We start from the raw sequence: 22,498 nt of genomic DNA on the forward strand, positions 1-22,498 counted from the left end.
GAGGACGCTGTAAGAAACATACATGTGATGGAATGCCAAAGGTTATGTGCATAAAATGCAAGGTTCATTTGTGTTTCACTCCCAGTAGTAATTGTTTCCTCGATTTCCACAGAAACTAATCAAGTGTTTAAAAATGAAGTGAACAACCTTGAGGACTGAGCTATGACATTCCTTTTTTTTTCAGTTTGGTACTACAGAAAAAGAACCTGATTATATCATAATAATGTTTTGTGTACCGATTCTGTATACATTTGTGTGTATTTCATGCGTATTCTAATGTGTTCTTTTGCATATAAATGGAAATACGTTCACAGGATATGGGTTTCATTAACAACAAAATGAGTGTCACTTTTTGTGTATATCACTATTGTTGTAGCTTTAACGCCCAATGTGACTTCAGAGTCACATACCGTTTTTTTTTTTTTTTTTTTTCAAAAATGGGTTTTCAAAATTTTCAAAATTTTGGTTTTTGTACTCCTTACATCCTCTACCAACTCTCAAAGTACATAAATATTATTTTCCACTGTAATAATTAATTTGGGCAGTAGAGGGTTAAAATTAGGCTGCTCTCTGCCCCCTTCCCATCGGGGTACGCTGGGTTTATTCTTTCACACCGACCTCATCTGTCCGTAAAATCGAAGCGACGAATTCGAAGGGGATAATTCCGCCTTACACTTGAGTTGCGGAGACGTGGCTGTGATTCTTATCTACACATGGATCTTTCTGTCACGTACTTTTTGCTGGTATCGAAACTAAGTCCAAGATTCATTTAACTATTGCAAAAATATTTTTCCAATTTTTCAAAACGAAACAGAATTTGGAAAAGATATAGTCTCATTTTTAGCTCGCGGCTGGCGGGGGAGGGGACATAAAAACTATTTTGCCCCCTCGATGATGAGTGGGGGGGGGGGTTCCGACGTCCCTGCAGAGTGGGACAACGTCAGACTTTCATGACTAAAGCGGACAGATTTTGAATTTCGGAGATGGAAAGTGACGACAAAGTGACGACCCCCCCACCGCGTTGTCTGTAGCGGAAAATCATATCTGCTGTAATACGAAGATAATTCTATGAAATTCCATGAACTTCAGTTAGTCATCATGTAGTGACGGCGATTGGGTTCCAAAACGGGGGGACTGACCTTCATGTGTTAATATTTTAATCCAGCTTTATGAGGGATGTCTGAAGCTACTTCACTACTAACTAACAAGGCGATGTCCTCTGCGTCACCAGTTGGAAAACTTTATACTTTTTTATAATGAGGGCTAATTATAATAAACACAGCTTAATGAGGGGGTCTAATTAAGAGTCAAATGGAAAAAAGTGTATAAAATATCGCATGAAATCTACAGAAGATACGTGTTTCTAAGCACAGCATTCGAATTGCATTGCTATGGGCTAAAACTGCCAACTGTGCTTAGATTTTATGTTGCTTCTGACGAGGCATCCATTAGCAGCAAATACCCATTACAAGCAATTCTACAATCTGACTCTCCACTAGAATTTAGTGCACAATGAGATTCACTAGTATTAGTCGGCAAATTGTCAATGACTATTTTCATTATTTTTTCTATTACATTCTACGTGTTTTAAATGATGGACTTTTATGTATGCTGGTGCAGAAGTTGTCAACAGCTTGTTTGGAGTTTTCTTTTAATTCTTGAAGTTCTTGTTGGGTTAAGTAAAGTGCATTAACATGGTGATTTACAATTTGCACGGTAATACTCATGAATCCCATAGTATAGCAGGTAATTTATGCATTTATATATCCACTAATACATAATGTAAAGGTAAAAGAGGTAAAAGTTTCCCGTGCACATAGCAGCATGCCATGCAGGCACATTTAGGGTATGTGAGGATAGCGCTCCACTCATTCTCGATCTCGGTCATTTTCGAGAGGATGTGATCAGTGACGTGCGGTGACGTTGACACTTGGGGTAGCAGTCAGTGGCGTGCTCAAGGGGGTTGCGGGTTGGTGTGGGTCACACCCCTCCCCCCTTTATGGCCCAGTATTCCTAAAAAAGAAGAATGTCAATAAGAGGAAAAGATTGGAAAATGATGAATGAGTACTAAAAGAAGTACACGTAACCCCCACCCACATTCGTAAATAAAAAAAACGATTTGATTTGACTCTAAGCCAGAGATCCTGGGTTCGAATCTCGGCTTGGCCATGGGTATTCCTTGTGTGTGTCCCTTCATCAATTTTATCCTACCAAAAGTGGCGGAAAAGCGAAGTAAAATAAACCAAATCGAGCAATCAATCAATGATTTGATTTCATTTTTGTTACTTAGCGTCGCTTTTTTGTCACATTTGGTTAATTGCAAAGATGATGCGATAAAATTAATGAAGGGACAAACACAAAGAACACCCATGCCCAGGTCAGGGTTCGAACCCGGAACTCCTGGTGTCGTAGCGCGCTGTGATAACCACTCCCCCACGGTTGGTTGATTTGGTGTTTTAAGTACACTTTGTGCACAGAAACAAAACAAGTAACAAAACACAACACACTTTTTTGTAGTTTCTTGAATGATTTTCATTTGACTTTTTGAGTTCTGAGATACATTTTTCATTCCAAATTATTTCATTATTCACTGCAACACATAGGACAAGAATGCGCACTCATCACGGGTTCGAATCCTGGCCTGGATTGTTCATATGAAGTCCCTTCATCAATTTCATCATATCATCACTCAATCCTCATTTTCGCGATAACCAAATGTGGCAGAAAAGCGAAGTAAAATAAACCAAACCAACAACAATATGAACGCACGTTCTCTTGCCCAAATAAATACATCCGTATGTATGACTGTTAGAGGCCAAGAGTAGTATATTTTAAATAAAACTTGTAAAACGAGAGTGAGAGATAGCCTGAACACATATTTGTAATTTAATCATTATATATTCTATATTTGAAAATGAAAAAAAGAAAGTATAACATTATTGTCTGCACATAACACGTTCCCATTTCATAAATAATAAAACTACATCCCATATTATACATACGTACATATTGTACAACGTGTAAAACGTTGTGTAAATACAGAGAACATAAGTACTACAGAAAATTTTACCCTGAGTTCTTTAGATGATTTACAAAAAATCTATGTGAAACCAATCCCCTATCTGTCCTATAGGAGATAGACTATGGGACCTGAAAGCCTGGGCTTTCAACCATTGCAGCGGGGGGCGAGGAGGCAAGGGAGGTAGAGGTAGAAATCTTCCTTTTCCTTGGGCCGGCCGTTTCTACCTGGAAACTGGTCAGGCGGAAGAAGAGCGAGCTAGGGTATCCAGCCAGCTTTGACCGCGGATCACACCGATGGACTAGAAGCGCGTGGAAAAGGAAGTGTTGCATATGAACTGTGGCTTTAACAAGACAATAAATATTGTGATTTGAATATAATTCGAGATGTGATATTGATTGATCTATCTCTGCTAGACTAGCTACTCCTCAGTGCACGTCACTGGATGTGATAAGCACCATACTCCGACCGCCTTTACCCCCAGGTACCCATTGAGTTGAGGCTGGGTGAGTCCCGGAGCCCCTTTATGTGGGGACAAGGCAGGAAAAATCCCGACATAACCCTGCAATCGAACCCGGGTCTTCCACATGGCATTCAGACGCCATACCGGCTACACCACCACGGCTCCTTTAATATATTATCTTAGTTGTATTATTTAAATTGGAATTACAGACAATCATCCTGTCTATATTTTCGGTGTATCCCTGCAATCAGTGTAATTAAATTCCTGCCTTTAATGCCTTACATCTCTTTCCGTCACACTTGATACTTGTCTGTGATAAAACATTACAAACACTTTGATGGCATTTAAAAGTTTTCTTATCCAGAACACGGTGTCCTTTGCGTCTGGTCAACCTCCGCAACGGAGTGGTTATCACAGCGCGCTACAACACCAAGGGCTCCGGGTTCGAATCTCGGTCTAAAGGCCAGAAAGTTTAACCTGGCACTGCCCGCCAAAATCTTCTCTGTCGTCTTCAGGTCGTTGTTGCCAGATTTCGCAGTAAGTGAGCAAAGGAGAGAGATTACAAAATAGTTGAAATCAATGTGGATAAAAAATCATGATTTTTTCAAATCATCATTTTTGATGATTTTTTTTATTTATGTTCGATTTTTGTGATTTGAATTTATTTTTTAAAAAGGACGCTTATAATTCCTTGTATGCTTTTTAGCACCGTGATGTATATTTTTTATATATAGAAATGCTTTTTCTCTTATACGGCCCTGTAAAATATTTGAACAATTTGAGTAAAGCAAATAATAAATCACCTGGCTGATTGCCCGAGAAAACCTTTTGGTACTACTTTACTATACCGGAGACACCTATCAATGATTTATTTCGCAATTTTTTACATTGCTAACGTACTATTCTGCATTGCGGAACATTTCTTTAGGTGAAATAATGAATTTCTAACGAAAATAATGTATATTTCTTACATTAACGAGTACTTACTGTTGTTCCTTATTTCCCACAAACCATCCATGAGCAGCCCCCAAAACCATTGACGTTAGCCGAAAAATTCACGATAGCCCCACAAACCATCACGGGGACGAGATATGCCTACTAGGTTAGGTTAGGCCTGTTAGGTTAGGTTCCATTAGCACTCCTTTCGTTCAATTTAGCATATAACTGACAATACGTAAGCGTATTGTGCTCTCGTGCAGAAAGCAATTGGCGGCAGCAGCAATAGCGCGTTGGAGAGAGATTTTCGTAGAAAACCACATGCATTCGCATTAAAATGGATCGAAACTACATTCCCGAACATCAACAACGCTACAGAAAATGATTTGTGTAGGTACTTTCTCCTGTAAATGTGAAGAAATCCGTCTCCGGTATAGTAAAGTGTTACCAACCTTTTCAATAAATTACACATTTTGGAAATGTTTGTTGAGTGTGTTAATGACAAACACATTCATTTATGCAAGAACAAAATTGAAATATTTAGCCTACATATTTGAAAAATCGTATGTCATTTTCGTATTAATTTTTTATATATATAGTTTCACATTTAAATATTTCACAGATCGATGGGGGCCCATGGCCCCTCCCCTGGGTACGGACCTGACTCAGATTCCCCACGCGAAGGAAACTGCGACCCCTGGCAGGTGGAGGACAAAGCACGTGCTCAAGGGCTTCTGCCAGTGGATGAAAAGACCCACGTGATGCCCGGGAAAGTCGAATAGCAGAAGGAATCTATGGTTTGGCGCCAACTGTGCCAGGACTGCAGGTGTGGATGTTCTTTGCAAGTGTCCCTACATAAAATTCACCATGTCATCACTCATTCTCATCTTCTCGATTAGCCAAAAGCGAAAGAAAATAGAGCAAACCTGTCAATCAAGCAAGTCGAAAACTTCTTGTGAAAGCTAATGTTAATACACAGAGATGAATAAGGTGCGTAATTGAGAGTCAAATTTTTAAGAAAATATATATTGTGTATAAAGCATGATATGAAAGCTACAGAAGAATCGTTTTTTTTATGTATGACATTCGAATTGTATTACTATGGGCTAAAACTGCCATTTCCACATAGACATTCTATTGTTTCTAATGAGACACGTAAGCGGCAACCTTATTCACAGTGGAAAGTTGTATCGTTGCAATCGTCGTATTATTTCAAATTCATCGTATTAATGGTAATTGATGTGTTTGTACCCCATCGTTGAATACATAATTGTATTTTTTAAGTGTAAATTACAAACGAACAAGCAACCAGCCGACATTTTCGGTGCGTTTTTTGCCAATCAGTTTAATATAATTCTTGCAATGCTTTACAACTCTTTCCGCCATGATTAAAAAAAAATAACATTTTTAGGCATAACAATTTAATGTCATTGTAAATTGTCGTTACTATTCACAATTCTTGTTCTATTTAGTATTTGTGATTGACATTTTGCAATAGCAATTTCTTGTTTATAGCATTTCCGTTAGAAACATGACGAGAAACATCGCGCATTATAGTTCACGAAGATTCTAGTCTAATGCGTCCATGTCAGTTATTGGTTTTATTTTACTCGTGTTTTTTGTTTGCTTGTTTGTTCAATGTTAATTTACGTGTGATTTTGGGGTGTTTATAATATGTTTCCAGTATCACATTTCATCACATCGTGATTTAGAATTCATTAATTTACTCGCTTAGTTTTCGTACGTCGGTCTTTAGTTTTCTTCGGCGCAACTACTGAATGATTAACATATAATTACATGCGGAACAAACATGTAATTACATATGGGTACATAGTTGTGTGGTTTGCATTGCAGATGAATCTTCATACCCTGTCCTAATTAGCCTTTGTGCATAAAATTAAACTTGACAAGTCAACTTTGCTGTTGTTGCTTTGTTATGACGTGCAATGCAGAATCAGCCTAACATTAACGTTTATATCTTTGACTTTTTACACTTCTGGTAGCTTTACAAAGAAAGGAATGTAGGTATGGGAGTTTTATCAGGAATGGTCAAGTTGTTAGGAACCCTTTTTTACCATAGTAACACCTATCACCCTACTCCTTGTATTATTTCTATTTGACGCGGCTATGAAGCAATCCCGCTAGCCAAGGTGATAACCTGAGGAAGGGAGCAGTTGACTCCCGAAATGTAGTTTGGCATACTGCACATACTCACAAACTGTAAGTAACCTATATTTTGGTATTGTCACTTATTGCATATTTTTTTTCAGATGAATCCAAATTGTTGCCAGACTGATGCAAGAAGGGGGAAGAATAGAAGATGCAAAAGGAAAACCACAGTTGAAGAAGATAGTGGTGAGGATAGGAAGCCTCTCAAGCTCATACAGCGTGCAGCGTGTGCCGAGGTGAGTATAATTATTTTAAACAGATTTGTTCTGCCATAATGAGTGGAAACCTTGTAGCTGTAGAATTGCTTGTAGTTCCACCAACACTGACAATGATTTTTCCATAAACTTTTATTTGTAGTTTGTCTTTTAAGTAAATATATTCACATTAGTGAAAACTACATCTAGTTTTTTACATTTGAACTGGTGATGTAACTAATTAATTCCGCTAGTAGTTGTTGACACAGGTCAAAATAAAAACAAATAATAAAACCTAACCATACTCTTTGATTTCATATACTTGAAGACTAAATTTATTTACTTTCAGAGTCGTAGAACGTCAAGGTCCCCATATGATCTGCGAGCTAGCAAATTGAGGAGACCTGTAAGTATATGATATTTCAGTGGTGATAATACCAGTAACTACTCTTGAATCATTGTGATAGATATATTTGGGTGGAGCAGGGTAAGAGTGCACAGTGGGTAAAAGTTCAAAATGCAAATAAAATTATCCCACTCTCCAAAAGGAAGATTTTTCATAAGAAAAGGCCAAGTGCATATCATAACCAGTTTACTTTTCAAGAATTTAATATTCCATGTATATTTGTACTTACTTTTAAATTAATGACTATTTCAAATAATTAAAAAAAAAATTAAACCAATTTTGCAATCTAACATTCTTCTCAAATTCCTTCCTACATGCAAAGTTTTGCCTCACCACATGTGAACTTTTACCATACCGATGGGGTAAAAATTCGTTTTCGCCATTCGCTACAAAAATACACATTACAGCAAGTGTATTATAAATGTAAATCTGATGCCTAGAGGACGTTAAAGAATAATGTTTGAAGTTCAATATGTATATATTTCAAGATTCTGGTTGCTTTGGTAGGTTAGATATATGCAATCAAAAACTAAGGATGCACTCTTAACCTGCTATACTCTGATTATGTGCATAATTTCGCCTGAAATGCCTAAAATTGGCAACCAGAGGAAGGATGTAGCAAAGGGAAGAGGAATTCCTCCCATCAAATATCGCCTGTTCATTTTTCTAGCATACAATTCTGTTTTAAACCAATCTCTGTTGTGTCCAAGTAGCATCTGAGTACAAAATTTTGAGCTACTTCACTAACTTACAAGCACAATCATGCAAGCAATACACATACACACACACCCCATCGCACACACACACACGCACAAAAGTATAATCTCATAAGAAAGAGACTACACATGAACATAATCATGTGAGAGAAAGTGCACAAATGCATAAACATGTATGCATGTACATCATCATTTTTTATGTTAGCAGTTTTTTAATTTAAAGCATGTGTTGAGTGTTAGTGACACAAACTTTGTCATATCTATGGGATGGAAAATATCGACTAAAATTTAAAACATGGATTGAAACTAGTATATTATGTATGCTCTGTGCCACCGCTTACTAACCAGGGTGGTTTGACCAATTCCTTCCTCCTTCACCAAAATGGTTATTGGACCTTATTTCACAAATTCAGTTTCCTTCGTTTTTTTTTCCTGTAAAAATAGTACATCCAAAACACTTTTTTGTGCATTCAACTCCCCATGCCTTGTTGGTCATGCCTTATGCACATCATAGGAGCAACAAAGTGCAAGCCACGTGTTTTGGTCATAATGACCAACATAGCATGAATGGTGTGTGCCAGTTTCGGTCATTATGACCGATGTGGTAGAGAACATGTTAATGCCAATAATTGAAATGTATAGATACCATAGTCCTGAAAAATTAGTGCATTTCTATTATTTTGTATTTCGAATTTTAGAATGCTCTCACTTTCAGTTTTGTTGTTCACATCAGCCATGTATTCATTGTTACTAAAAGGACAGTAATCAAGTTTCAAAGACTAAAAACAATGCAGACTGCTTACTGAGCATGATCTCATTGTCAAACTGTCACTTTTGTATGTGGGTACAAAGTGAGAATGCTGACCATTGAGCAAACCAATGAAACCACTTTTCCATGATAATGTTAAAATTTTGGTTTCCACTGTAAAGCTAGATTTACGAAAGTCCTCAATACAATGGTGAAGTAGATTTATGGATTAACTCTTCTTGTCCAAACTTCCTTGGTTCAAATGTAAGGGTGGAGTGGTCAATGGCCACAAACTAACAACACCCCTATTAACACTATTTGTATGGGTCAAGTAAGACATTATTTAATACGGAGAAACTAGTACTCACTTTTATCCGTGAAGCTGTTTTTGATTCTTTTTCGATTAATTTCAGTGGCCACTGCCACCATTGGAACTTGCTGCACTGTTGCTTGGCGTGCGTCTTTTGTTCGTAGTTCTCTGGCTGCCGCTAGGTGCACTGTGCATCTTGGTGTGTCGTCTGCTATTTCCGGGTGATAACTGCTGTAGATGGGGAATCCAAGTGTGGTGCGCTTGCCCGCTATCGATGTTTAGTTCATGCGGGAAGTGCATTATGGCATGTGTTTCCTTGATTTTGGTGTCTATGAGCATGTGGGCAGTGTGTTTGACTAGAACCTTTTGAATTTTATGGCTATTGTATTTGGTATGTTTAGCAAGACCAATAGTGGGTTGGGCTTTTTTCGCATCTGCTAGGTGCTGTTGGATTCTTTCATTGACAGATCTGATGGACCTGCCGATGGAATGAGACTTGCATTCACACTCTGCATCGTATACACCTGGGTTGTCAAGGGGGGAGAGGAAGTACCGTTTGTGCTTGTTCAGTTTATAAGTTATTTTGGAATTGGGTTTGTGCGCTACTTTGATGCCACATGGGAGAAGGGCTTTGGCTATGCGGTTGGAAGTGGTGGGATGGTAGGGGAAGGCAAACCATTTATATTGGTCGCTGGGGGTTGATTGTGGCTGGGTTGCTTGTGGTTGGTTAGGGTGTCTGACCTGTATTTCCTAACCAACCACATCATGGTTATCATTGGATAACATTTCACTACATTTTTAATACAATTTTTTACTTATAGATTAAAATTATGTACAAAGTATACTTCATGGGATGAATTGCAATTCAATACATAATCTAATACAATATCTACGATACAATACATGGAATGAAACATAATACAATACAATGATAAAATAGTACAGAAAATTATTGAGTGAATGCAGAATACATATAATAACAAACATACCAGTATATCACATTTGTAAATATAGAAATGTTGTGTACACTTAAGTGTGTATATATATATATATACACACACACACACACATTGTAAGTATGCAATGTATTTATATATATATATATATATATATATATATATATATATATATATATATATATATATATATGTATGTTACATATCAAAAAATTCATCCACTTTGTAATACATATTCTCCAAGAGAAATTCCTTGACATGATTTCTAAATGCTTTTTTCTTCATTTTGTTAAATACATTGGGTAATTTATTGTACAGTTTTAATCCTATGTGGCCAATAGTATTTTTTGTTAACTGTAATCTTATGGTCTCCAAATTAAAGTTGTTTGCTGTTCTTGTGTTGTGTTCATGGAAGTTGTAATTTTGGTTAAATAAGTGTGCATGCTCGTGTATGAATGAGACTGTTTCTAAAATATATAAGCAAGGCACTGGCAGTATATGAAGATTTTTAAAGATTGGTTTACTAGGTGCTCTAGGAGCTTCTTGCGTTACTATTCTTACAATTTTTTTCTGGAGTTTGAAAATAGTTTCTACTTTTGATGATAGGCCCCAGAATTGTATCTCGGATGCTATTCTTGAATTAATTATTGCATGGTACAGAGTTTTCATCATATCTTTTGTTAGGATATTTCTCAGGATTCGGAACATGTAACAATATGAGCTCAACTTTTCAGATAACATATATATATGCTTATCCCATGATAGATTTGCATCAATCCATATACCTAAAAATTTACTCTCTGGAATTTGTTCTATTTGTTTCCCACTGTAAAGAACAAGTAGTTTCTCTTCTGAAGTTCTATTAGGATTAAAATTTACTTGGAAACTCTTTGTTTCATTAATATAAAAGTGATTGTGATTCATCCAGTTGGCCAACTTTTTCATTGTTACATCGGTTGTAACCTGGAGGTTATGCATATTGCAACCATGTAATAAAATATTTGTGTCATCTGCATACAGAACTGCATCTGTTGTTTTTAGATAGCCTGGTAGAGTATTGATATAAATGAGGAAGAGAATCGGTCCCAATATTGATCCCTGCGGCACTCCTAGTATGTATGTCAAATGATCCATGGTGTTATTAACAGGAAATCACAGGAAAATCAAATCATCCCACTCTGCTGGAAAAAGTGTACTGACACAAGGAAGTGGATAAGTGGAGCAGCACTAGTTGAAACCGACAAGGGAAAAACACAGAACACTTTGACTGAGACAAACAACAAGAGCAGCAATGAAAATGATAGGGTGGGTGTAGAAGCTAGCAACATTGCTATGAAAACTGTGAGTGATATTGGTTTCATTGAAGAGAAAGGGCGGCATGTCGAATGCTCTCCCAGCAGAAGTGACGGAGCTCTAAGACTGTCAAGAAGGGAAAAACGTGTACCACAAAAATTTCATGAAGATTTTTTATTTTAGAACCAAGTGTCAAGAGTGATGATAAAAAAACAAAAGAAGGGAAAGGTACTCATGTTAAAAAAGTAAATTCAAAAGAAAACACATTAAATATATTTCATCAAAACGTACAAGGCCTTACCACAGCAAAAACGCTTAATTTAGAAATATTTATGCAAAATGAATTATGTAACATTGATGTAATTTGTCTGACAGAACACTGGCTGTGAAAAGTTGATCTTAACTACATAAACTTTCCAAATTTTACCCTAGCAACCAGTTTCTCCAGAGAACATAAAATCAGGGGTGGGTCATGCATATTCATAAAACATAACATTAAGGCAAAAGGGAGCAAACAATTCAACTACCTGAATGAGGAAAAATAATTTTAAAGTTCCATAGTTGAATTTCCACCACTTAGGCTAGTAGTAATTTGTGTATACAGAACACCTGACAGTAATATCAACAACTTTACTAGGAAACTAGATGTAATATTAGATGCTTATTCCAAAAGAAAAATCAAATCCATACTAATAGGAGATTTTAACATTGATTTCCTGAGTCAAAAAACAGAACATGAGGTAGAAATATTCATGAAAGCTCACAATCTGGCAGCAGTTGTGAGAGTACCCACACGAATCACATCAACTTCAAAAACAGCATTTGATCAGGTTTTCTCAAACACCAACTTATTTGTATACAGTGTCAATACAATTAGTACTGACTTTTCAGATCATGAGGCACAATGCATAAAAATTACTGCAGCACAAAACACAAACCAAACACACACACCTTATAGACACATAAATACCACAAAAAGAGAATTTAATGAAGGTAATTTTAGTTACTTTAACTACTTAATAAGTAGAGAATCATGGGATTGCCTATACTACCAAACTGATGTGAATGAAGCATACGAGATATTGCTGTCTGCCATTTTATACAAATTTAATTTAGCATTTCCCAAAATAACAAAAAAAATATGCATTGAAACAAAATCAAATTGGATAACACCCGACATCAAAGAAAACTGGAAAGATTTCATCAAATGAATAAATGCAGACACCAATTCAAAAGTGAAACATTCAATTGATATCTAAAGGGAAAAAGAAAGGAGTTTGAAAACTCAGTCAAGGAAGCAAAAAAAGACTACAATAGCAATATGATCCTAGACTCAAATAACAAACAAAAAAACCTTGTGGCATATTGCAAAAACGAATTAGGTATGGTAGGGAAAGAAAAATACAAAGACAACATATCACTAAAACACGAAGGCAAAAGCGTGGTCAGTCCCCAAGATGTAGCATCAACTTTCAATAAATACTTTACTATGATAGTAGAAAAAATAACAAAAAACATCCAAAAAAATTTATAAAACTAGTAATATAACTAAAGTAGATTCTTGTATATACTTACTCCCAGCAGACGAGAAGGAAATATTTAGCTTAATAAGTCACTTGAAAAACAATTATTCTGCCGGCATAGATGAGATACCTGATATTGTAATAAAAAAATGTGCTGCACACATATGTGGTTCAATGTGTCATGTAGTTAATCTAAATCTCCTTACCGGTAAATATCCAGAACAGCTAAAGACTGCCATAATAAAACCTCTGCACAAGAAAGGGTCAAAAAATGAAATGAGTAATTACAGACCAATCTCTCTTCTCCCAGTCATCTCAAAAATACTCCAAAGGGTTATGTACAATAGATTAATAACATTTTTTAACAAATTTTCCATCATTTCAGAACAACAACATGTTTTTTGCAAAGGAAAATCTACACAATCTGCTATACACACATTCACAGAAGCAATTAGAGAAATTTTGGATAAAAAAGAACACTGTGTAGGGCTCTTTCTTGATCTAACAAAAGCATTTGACACTGTCAACCACAAACTCTTGGTAAAAAAATGGACCAGTATAGGATCAGGGGAGTAGCAAAAGAATGGTTTACATCATATTTAATGGACAGGAATCAGATAGTAGAAATAACTCACATCGATGAGGATAATAACAAGGAAAATTATCGATCAAAGAAACAATGTATTACATATGGTGTACCCCAAGGATCCATTTTAGGACCCTTACTTTTTTTAATTTACATTGATGATTTTATAGAAAAATTTCATATTGACCATATTGCGTCGTGTTTGCAGTAACTGAATGTTCCAAGTTGTCAGGATGTCAGGTTTCGAAAGATGCCGTAGAGAAGGAATTCTATGACGAACAATGGCGTTAAAGAAGCTGAGGACGGAATCAATGTTATAAAGATTAGTACTGAAAGCCATGGCCCAGACTGGAGAGTAGTATTCAAGAATTGGAGAAATAAATGACTTGAAAAATAGGCTGAGAGAAGTAGGAGTATCAATTTCAGTAAATCTGTAGAGGAGGGCTAAGAGGCGCATTGCACTTTTAGTTGTAGCTGCTATATGTTCTTTTTTCAATTTATCAATTTATGAAAACACCTAGATCTTTTTGGGTTGCAACTGTAGTAATATAATTGTTTTCAAGAACATAGTGAGAATGTATTTTGTTCTTTTTGAGAGAGACTGTGAGGGAGGAACATTTCTGCAGGTTAAGTTGTAGATTCCACTGCTTACACCATGTGACTAGTTCAGAAAGAGCATTCTGGAGAATCACAGCATCTTGTTTGGTTGAGATTTCCTTGAAAAGTTTACAGTCATCAGTAAACATGAGTATATTGACAAGAAGTGAGGAAAGACTTTGAGGGAAATCGTCCATGTATAGGATGAACAAGAGAGGGCCCAAGATGCTCCCTTGTGGCACCCCAGACAAGACAGGTAGAAAATCAGAAGAGGCACCTGAAAGGATGACACGCTTTGTCCATGCGTGTAGATAATAATGGATTAAGGAGAGAAATTTGCCATGTATGTTAAATCTAGTTTGTAATTTGTGAATAAGAAAAGCATGGTTTATTTTGTCAATGGTTTTTGAAATATCCAAGTATATCACATCTAGCTGAGAATTTTTGGAAATAGCCCTGGGGGCATGTGAAAGAGAACTGAAAAATTAGTCAAGCAAAAGCTTCCTGGAAGAAAACTCTGTTGGGCAGTACTGATATGCGGAAATGTAAATCTGAATAATCTGTCCTTAATTATTCAGATTATAGACAGAGGCGATAGGAGAGTGAGATTGGTCTGTATGATGTAACACAGTTTTTATCTCCAGATTTGTGAATGGGTACAACGTTGGCTTTCTTTAACATCTGAGGAAACACACTTTCAGAGAAGTATCTATTTAGCAAGAGAGAGAGAGGATGAGCCAAGGAGTCAGCAGTGTTACTGAGGAAAATTGTGGGAATTTCATCTGGTCCTAAAGAGCGGTGTATGGGTAATGAGTAGAGGCACATATTTTTGGTAAATAAAAAAGCAAAATTTCGGTACAAAAACTGAGTCAATTTCGGGTGCAAAAGCGGTAAATAAAATAAAATATCGGTGAAAAATTGGATCAAAAGTGGTATATAAAAAGACATTTTGGTTTTAAAGTTGTGAATATAATCCTAAATTTGATTTAAAAACTACACTTATTCCACAGAATTAACATTTCACTTCTAATAGCACATTTATGTAGTTATCAGAGTATTAAGTTTATTTCTGTGTAAAGGAGTCCATTTTCGCTTCTCCAATATTAACAGCAGAATTCATCAATTTTCCGGGAATTGCATAACTCTCAGGATAATTCAGACCTCCGAAGGTGTCGCGTCGGTGAATAAACCCTGAATTTCATGTTTAAGAGTTAATTTCGCTTTTTGCAGTTCATTTCGCATTATTTCGTGGCAAAACATGGTCACAAAATGCATCTCACATCTTTCAAAAACATGAAAAATTAACACTAAAATGTGTTTTTACAAATTTCGTTTTTTCGTCAAAAACGAAATATGCATGCCCCTAGTAATGAGGCAAAGAGAGATTTAACTTCTTGAGAAGAGGTTTTGATAGTGGAGAGAGTGGGAACAGACCAACTGCATGTCGGGAAGTGGGTTGGTTGAAGCATGCGAGGTGAAGTTTTTGTGAAAGAAATTGTTGAATAAGTGCACTCTTTTATCTCCACCCGCTGTTTCCGATTTGTACTTGATATCCATGGGGACACGTAATTTTTGTTTTCTTGAATTTAATAATGTAAAGAATTTCTTTGGATTGGTAAGGCACTGTGTTGTTACATTGTCTACATAGTCCTTATATTTTTTCTTAAGTAAATCTTTGAATTAACGTCTATTGCTACAGAAGGTTTGGTGTGTATGCACATTGGGGATTTGTTTCCACAGGTTCCAGGCTTCCTTTTTGTTTTTTAACACCAGGAGAACTTCATTGTCAAACCACACCAGATATTTTGTCGATTTCGGTTTCCTGGTTGACACGAAGTCATTAATCATTGCATGTAGTATGTCATCCCAGGGTGCATTCCGCCACAGGTGATAAGGCTGCTTTTGCAGTCCAGACTTTCTCTTCTCCACAGGGGGCAGGTACACAAGGACATCAAGTGAGTCATGCTTCGATGGCAAAATGTTTCTTTCCAGGGTTATTTCTGGATCATGGAGTGTTGCCAGGACATAGTCTACATTGTTATCGACACGTGTCATGCATATTGGATTGCTTCAAACCAATGCCATTCACGAATGTGTCCAAGAACCATTGGTCAGCCGAGCAGTTTGTAGTACCAAATGAGGGAGTGTTCCAATCGATGGAAAGATATGCACAGAATCTAATTGGGACGAGACCTACAGCTTATAGTGGAATCTGAGCCACTTAATGATATTTGCCTCCACTGGGGATCAAACCCGGGACCCCATAATTTGAAGGCAGCAGTATTGCTGCAAGATAACCAGGGCGAGGAGGTCAATTTTAATCTTTCCACTTCTTAACATTTAGGAATTACTTTGTGTACTCTTTGATTTCTTAACGTCGTATTTCTCCCTCTCGAATATTTGCAACGATAACAATAGACATAATGATAATAACACAGTTGTTACCAGATGTCTGTTTTGTCCCTGACATGTCCTACATTTTAACCTTATGTCCGGCGTCTGGAAGGAATTTGAAAAATATCATAAATGTCCTATATTTTGAGCATCACATAATATTAATTAGGAAAATACGTGTTTCACTTAAACAAACATAAATCATGCAAGTTACAAGTCTATGGACTGAACTCACAAACTGAATAATGAAAATAAAGGTTTCTGCTGGAACAAAAATGGAAGCAATTGATGAATAAAGTTTTGGGTCCACATTCTGATGATGCCAAGTTATTGAACTAGAAAGTAAGAACTACCCTAGATGAAACTTCTGGAACAATTTATGTTACGGTAATTGCTGAATATTTGTTTGCCATTCCAGGTCATAGTAAGAGAGTACTTTCATTACCATCAGCACAACAGAGTCATGAGAGAAATATTAAAAAAAAAAGTCTGTAAAAAGTTTGGTACTGGAGTTAAGTATAATTTCAGAGTTTGACTGTTCTATCTCTCATAAATATATTTTGACTAAACCTGAAATTTTGATAAAAATTGACTCCTCTGAGGACTATCAGTTAATAAGAAATGTAGTAATATTGTGTAGTATTGATTACAATTTATTTGCATTTAATAATAATAATAAAAAAAGTGCTCCCCTGTGCTTAGCACAATGCCATGAAGGCATATAGAGGGTGTGGGGGTAACGCCCCACACTTTCTTGATCTGGTCGTGAGTGGGGGTGATGTGATCAGCATCACGCCCCTGACCGCCTTTACCCCCCAGGGTTTCCCCCAGGTACCCATGTTATTCGATGCTGGGCGGGCGCCGGGGCCACTTCCATTGTTAGAAAAGTTCCCGGATTTGAACCTGCTGGGGATCGAACCCGGGACCTTTAGCATGGTAGTCAGACGCGTTACCGACTGAGCCACCGCGGAAATCATATTTCTTAAAAGCTGAAAAGTTTTTTTTTTTTGTATTACTTTCTAGCATGTTCCATAAATGTGTGTTATTTATTGTAAAAGTTTTGTAAGAGTTGCAAGATACAGCAGAGTTTGTTAACATAACTAAGACAAAATTTCCATAGTACAAGTGTTTGACATCTGACAGTTTGAGCCTCCCCGATGGTGCAGTGGTAGCATCGTATCCTTGTAATCAAAGAGTAAGTAAGTAAGGCTTATTTGGACTGGACCTACAGTTTAAAATGGAATATGAACCACTTTGTGTCTCCACCAGGTATCGAACCCAGGACCCCTTGATTACAAGGCAATGATGCCACTACTGTGCTATTGGGAAGTCTCAAAATGTTGCAATAATCAAACTTTAAAATTATTTTCCATGTATAAGTTCTTCCACTACTAATCACTTGAAATTTTTATGTTACAGCCTGCAGTTTTGGATGCAGAGAGGCCTGGACCTAGCTACATCCAGTGGAAGGAGGGGCAACCACATCCATATGTGAGTCCACCAAAACAAAAGAACAATGCAGTAACACCATTGAGCATTTATTATACCCATTGTATATTTCAATTCTACCTTTCATCTAACTGGACTTGAGTGATGAGTGACAAAGCAACAAGTGTGTTAAAAATCATTCACTGTGCATGTGTCACCTAGAGATCAAGGTGAAAACATTAGATTTGGAGTGACATGAGCAGCTTGTCATGTTACTTCAGTATGAAAAATTGCACTAATTTCTATAGGCTTATTTCCGAGTGTCACTTGTTGTATCAGTCTGCAAGCCTAATTCTCACATTTCATATTAAACATTTAAATCATTTGTCTGTGTGTTTGAACCTCATGTCAAAGTCATGAACTAGAGTTGACTCATCCTCATTTGAGCATTAAGAAAGTGTTAGAAATCTACCAGTTTACTGTTCTTTTATATACATTTTCTCTCCCCACTAATATCACTGTTTTCAAATAAAACATCTGAAATTCGTTTTAAAAAAAAATTGTGTTCAAAATCTTTATAAAATTATGTTTTATGTATAAGTTCTTCCACTCCTAATCACTTGCAATTTTCATGTTACAGTTAAATATTCAAGATTCAGATATGCCAGGATGTAGTGGAAATCAATGTGAACGTGAGAATCCAGCAACTTGTAGCACAGTTGACCGCGACAGGACTGGCCCTAGCGGCCTCTGGATAGAAAGTAGTCCAGAACAGAGTGCTTTGTTTCACAATGAAGATTTGAATGTAAGCATATTATTCACAAATATGATTTAAATTTTATTTTGGTTCTTGAAACTAGTAGATTTGAGTAATGAGGTTTCAACCTCATGGTTCTTTTAATAGTAGTCCACACCTCTAATGCTTAGCTGAGACATTGAGCATCAGATTAATGCAGTCCAAAAGCACTTAATCTTTTTTTTCTATAAATGTTAAGATACAAATACGTTAAGACATGTTTTCATAAAGATCACAGTTTTGTTCCATGAAGTGATTTACATATTTTTCTAAACACAGTTTGCCTGCACAAGATTGGACTTTTCACACTCTTCATCAGCTAGCAAGGATTCTGATGGCAGTGAGGATCAGAACGTGGTAAAGCTGCGCAACGGGAAGAAGTATTCTAAAGCGATGGTAAGGAAAATTTTTAACTTTTTACTGAAATCTCTTTAGCTTTGTGAATGGACTTTATATCAGAAACATCTAAAAAACTTCTATTTAATACCTAGATATTTCAATTCAATTATTAGAGTATACATAAATACAGTATGAGCGAAAGAGATATTTCTCAGTCCTTAAATCCAACCGCATTGAAATGAAATGCCAAAAAAGCAAAAACATGTTATTATTTTCACTCGTGCTGTATGTACTTAGTGATTCTAATAATTGAATGGAATTCAAAGTACATATGGAAGGATGCATTCTCAAAAAAGGCAACTACTGCTTTGATATCAATTTGTATGGGCTTGAGGAGCTTGAGTCCACCCAATAATAATGAAATTTAATTACTAAGTCCTGTGGCTTAACAAAAACAAATGGTTTCACAATTATACACCTAAATAAATTCTCCCAATTTAATTGCTAATCATAATAATTTGTTAGATCTGCAGTCTGATACCTGTAAGTGTTGTATAGTATTTACGCGATCCATGGTAAAGTTTGTGTTGTTTTTTTTATTTGGGATAAGTATACTCAATATGCACTGTACTGAAGAATGTTATGTAACTTTAAATGTTGTTTTGTTTTCTTTCTTTCATTATTCATCTTCTTTTCTACTGCAGTAAATTAATGTTTGTGTATTCTCTTTCCTCTATTGCACATAAGAAAATGGGAGGACAAGGGAAGAAAAATATGTCATTAGCTATGATAGATAACTTTGACTCCTTCCTGATCCCTCTCCTATATGATTCTATTTAAGTGGTATATACTGGATGTCAGTGTAGGAACTGAGCACTTCGATGTTTCTCGTAATTTTGTGGGAGCAGCCTATCCACCCCTCGCAGGTCATCAATAGGCAGGTTTGGGTATTGTCGTTGCGTCCAAACAATGTTTCCAGTTCAAGTAGTTTGTGACCAGATTGAAGAATGACCACTTGTGCGACGGTAAACCGCATATATGCAAACAATTACAAGTGGTCCAGAATCAGAGTGCAATACAAGCTAAAATTAGTATAATGGTGGCAGAATGCCTATGTAGATTTTCATATCTCAATCTCAGGGCAAGAAGTATTGTTCTCAGCAAATGACTATTCTACTATTTAAACAGCCTAAAACACGGAATGTGTTAAAAGTAATTATCTTCACAAACTGTATGATTTCTTGCGTCACACATTATTTTTCTCCATTTGGTGAAGACCAATTTTGAGAACCCTCCTTAGCAAGCAATGCCTCTGTAATAGCACAGTGGTAGAATCGTTGCCTTGTAATCAAGGGGTCCTGGGTTTGATACCCGATGAAGGCACATACTGGTTTGAATCTCACTTTAGACCGTAGATCCAGTTCTGATTAGCCTTACTGTGTGCAAAGTGGACTTAAATCTTGTCTCAAATCCTTAACAAACCTTTTGAAGATTAAAAAAATTAAACAAGTAAATACATTATTGTCATTTTGAGGTAAATTATCATGGTTACCTGTTTTGGGTTCATATGAATCTGGGTTGTGGCCATGCAGTCTAAGGTGCTATGCTTTGGGCTCCAACTGTGGGACGGCGTGAGTTCGAGAGTGACTGGGTTCAGTCTCTGAGTTCTTGGCTTGTGTATAGGACCGGTGGTGATCCATCATCGTGAGGAAATTGGGGAGCTACAAGTAGTAACGTAAGTAGTAGCGTAGCATAATCCGATTATAAAAATCTTTAATGTGGAGGGGGTCTTGTTCGACATGCTGACCCCACCTAACCCAATTACCGCTTGAATATCTCCACACCTCTAGGCAGGATTGAGGGAGGGAGTCTGTTAGTTGGGAGGTAGGCCGAGCTCCTTCCAAGGGCTTTCAAGGCATGGGTTATTATTATTATGAATGCACCTTGCTCAATAAGTTTATTTTATTGAGTCAAGCACAATAGCCAACTCTTGGAATGAGTCACTGGAGAGACATACATGTGTGCTTGCACATTATTTAAGCATCTAAAGAATAATTATATTCTTGTGTTAAGAGTCGTCGTCATTTAGCACACTTTATTGATTTATTTTATCAGCATAATTGAAAATATTGTGCCATCCTGAACTTAACAACTTAAGAAAGGTACATTGATTGCTTAATGAGACATTTTCCTTGTGTTACAGAGTAGGTTCGGTTTTTGGAGTATTAGCCTAGAATGCTTTACACAGCCCCTTCGAAGAATTTAGATAATATTGATGTTTTATCAGAGGGGCCAGCCCCAAATAAATATCTGTGGATGTCTTACAGGTGTCATCATATTTAAGATGGTATTTGTCTAGTGCATCATGCCTGTTGCCACTCAGGCTGAAGAGCCTGATGATGCTGACAAAGTTCCGATTCATAGGTGGAAACACTTACAGGCAGGAACCACCTTGGCAGGAAGGAACTCTGATTGGCACCAAGTTGACAACTGACTCAAAATGTCCCGCAACGGACAGAACTCGAAGTGCTCAGATCCTAAGTTGACATAAATTTAGTTTACTTCAGTAGAATGGTAGCTGTATGCGAAAACAAAGCCAGACAAATTTTGACCTCAGATCACCCAACCCAAGAATCAAACCTGGGTCTCCCACATGGAAGTTACTGTGTACTAAATTTAAAAATGTGAGTTCAATGGAACTGCAATGTTACCATAAGAAATCTTTAAAATTATGTTTTATGTATAAGTTCTTCCACTATTTTTATGTTTCAGTCTAATGATTCAGGTAAGATAGATTCTACCTGTGTCCAAAGGAAAGATATGGAGCGAAAACCGTGCAGCACAAAGGAGTGTGGGAGGACTTACCAGAGGGTACTTCAGAGACGAGAAGCCAGTGAAGATGCGCCAAGTAAAAGCCCAAGTCCATGTGCTAAGTCCAAGAAATTCACCATGTCACCCACAAGCATTTATTCTACAGGACTGCGTTGGAATGAAGGCCTGAAGGTAAACATATTATTCACAAATATGAAATAAATTCTATTTTGGTTCTTGCAACTAGTAGATATCAGGTTTCATCTCCTTGGTTATTTTGATAGTAGTCCATGCTAGATTTCAAAATTGTCATTTCTGTGACTCTTTGATGTAAGAACACAATTATGCAAAAAGATAATCTTTTTTCTTTCTTTTTTATGACATGGATACTCAATTACAAATGTGTGTATCAAGGGACTGTAACTTTCATAACAGCCAATGCACAAACTATCAACACCACCTCTCAAAAATGCATAGAGCAAGTGGCTGTAGGTATTCTGAACTCATGTATTGCCTTACTAAGATGGTACTCAAGTGGCTTGAAAATTTCAATGGTAAAGGGGAGTCCAGTGATAAGTGATCTATTTTGTTGAAAATTTTATTTACTTTTGTTTGGTCAAAGGTGTTTGAATGTTACCCAAAACCTGTTTTATAATATCCATAAGTTTTTAACAAAGTTATACAGTGGAAATCCAATTTTATGTTCCTCCATTATACATTTTCCCACATTATAAATTCAACTTTGATGGTCCCACTATAGCAAAATGTTATGAAATTTTACACGATTTTACATCTTCGCGCATTGAAAATTTTT

The sequence above is a fragment of the Lepisma saccharinum genome, chromosome 2, assembly GCF_977018435.1.
Source record: "Lepisma saccharinum chromosome 2, izLepSacc3.1, whole genome shotgun sequence".
NCBI classification, from domain to species: Eukaryota; Metazoa; Arthropoda; class Insecta; order Zygentoma; family Lepismatidae; genus Lepisma; species Lepisma saccharinum.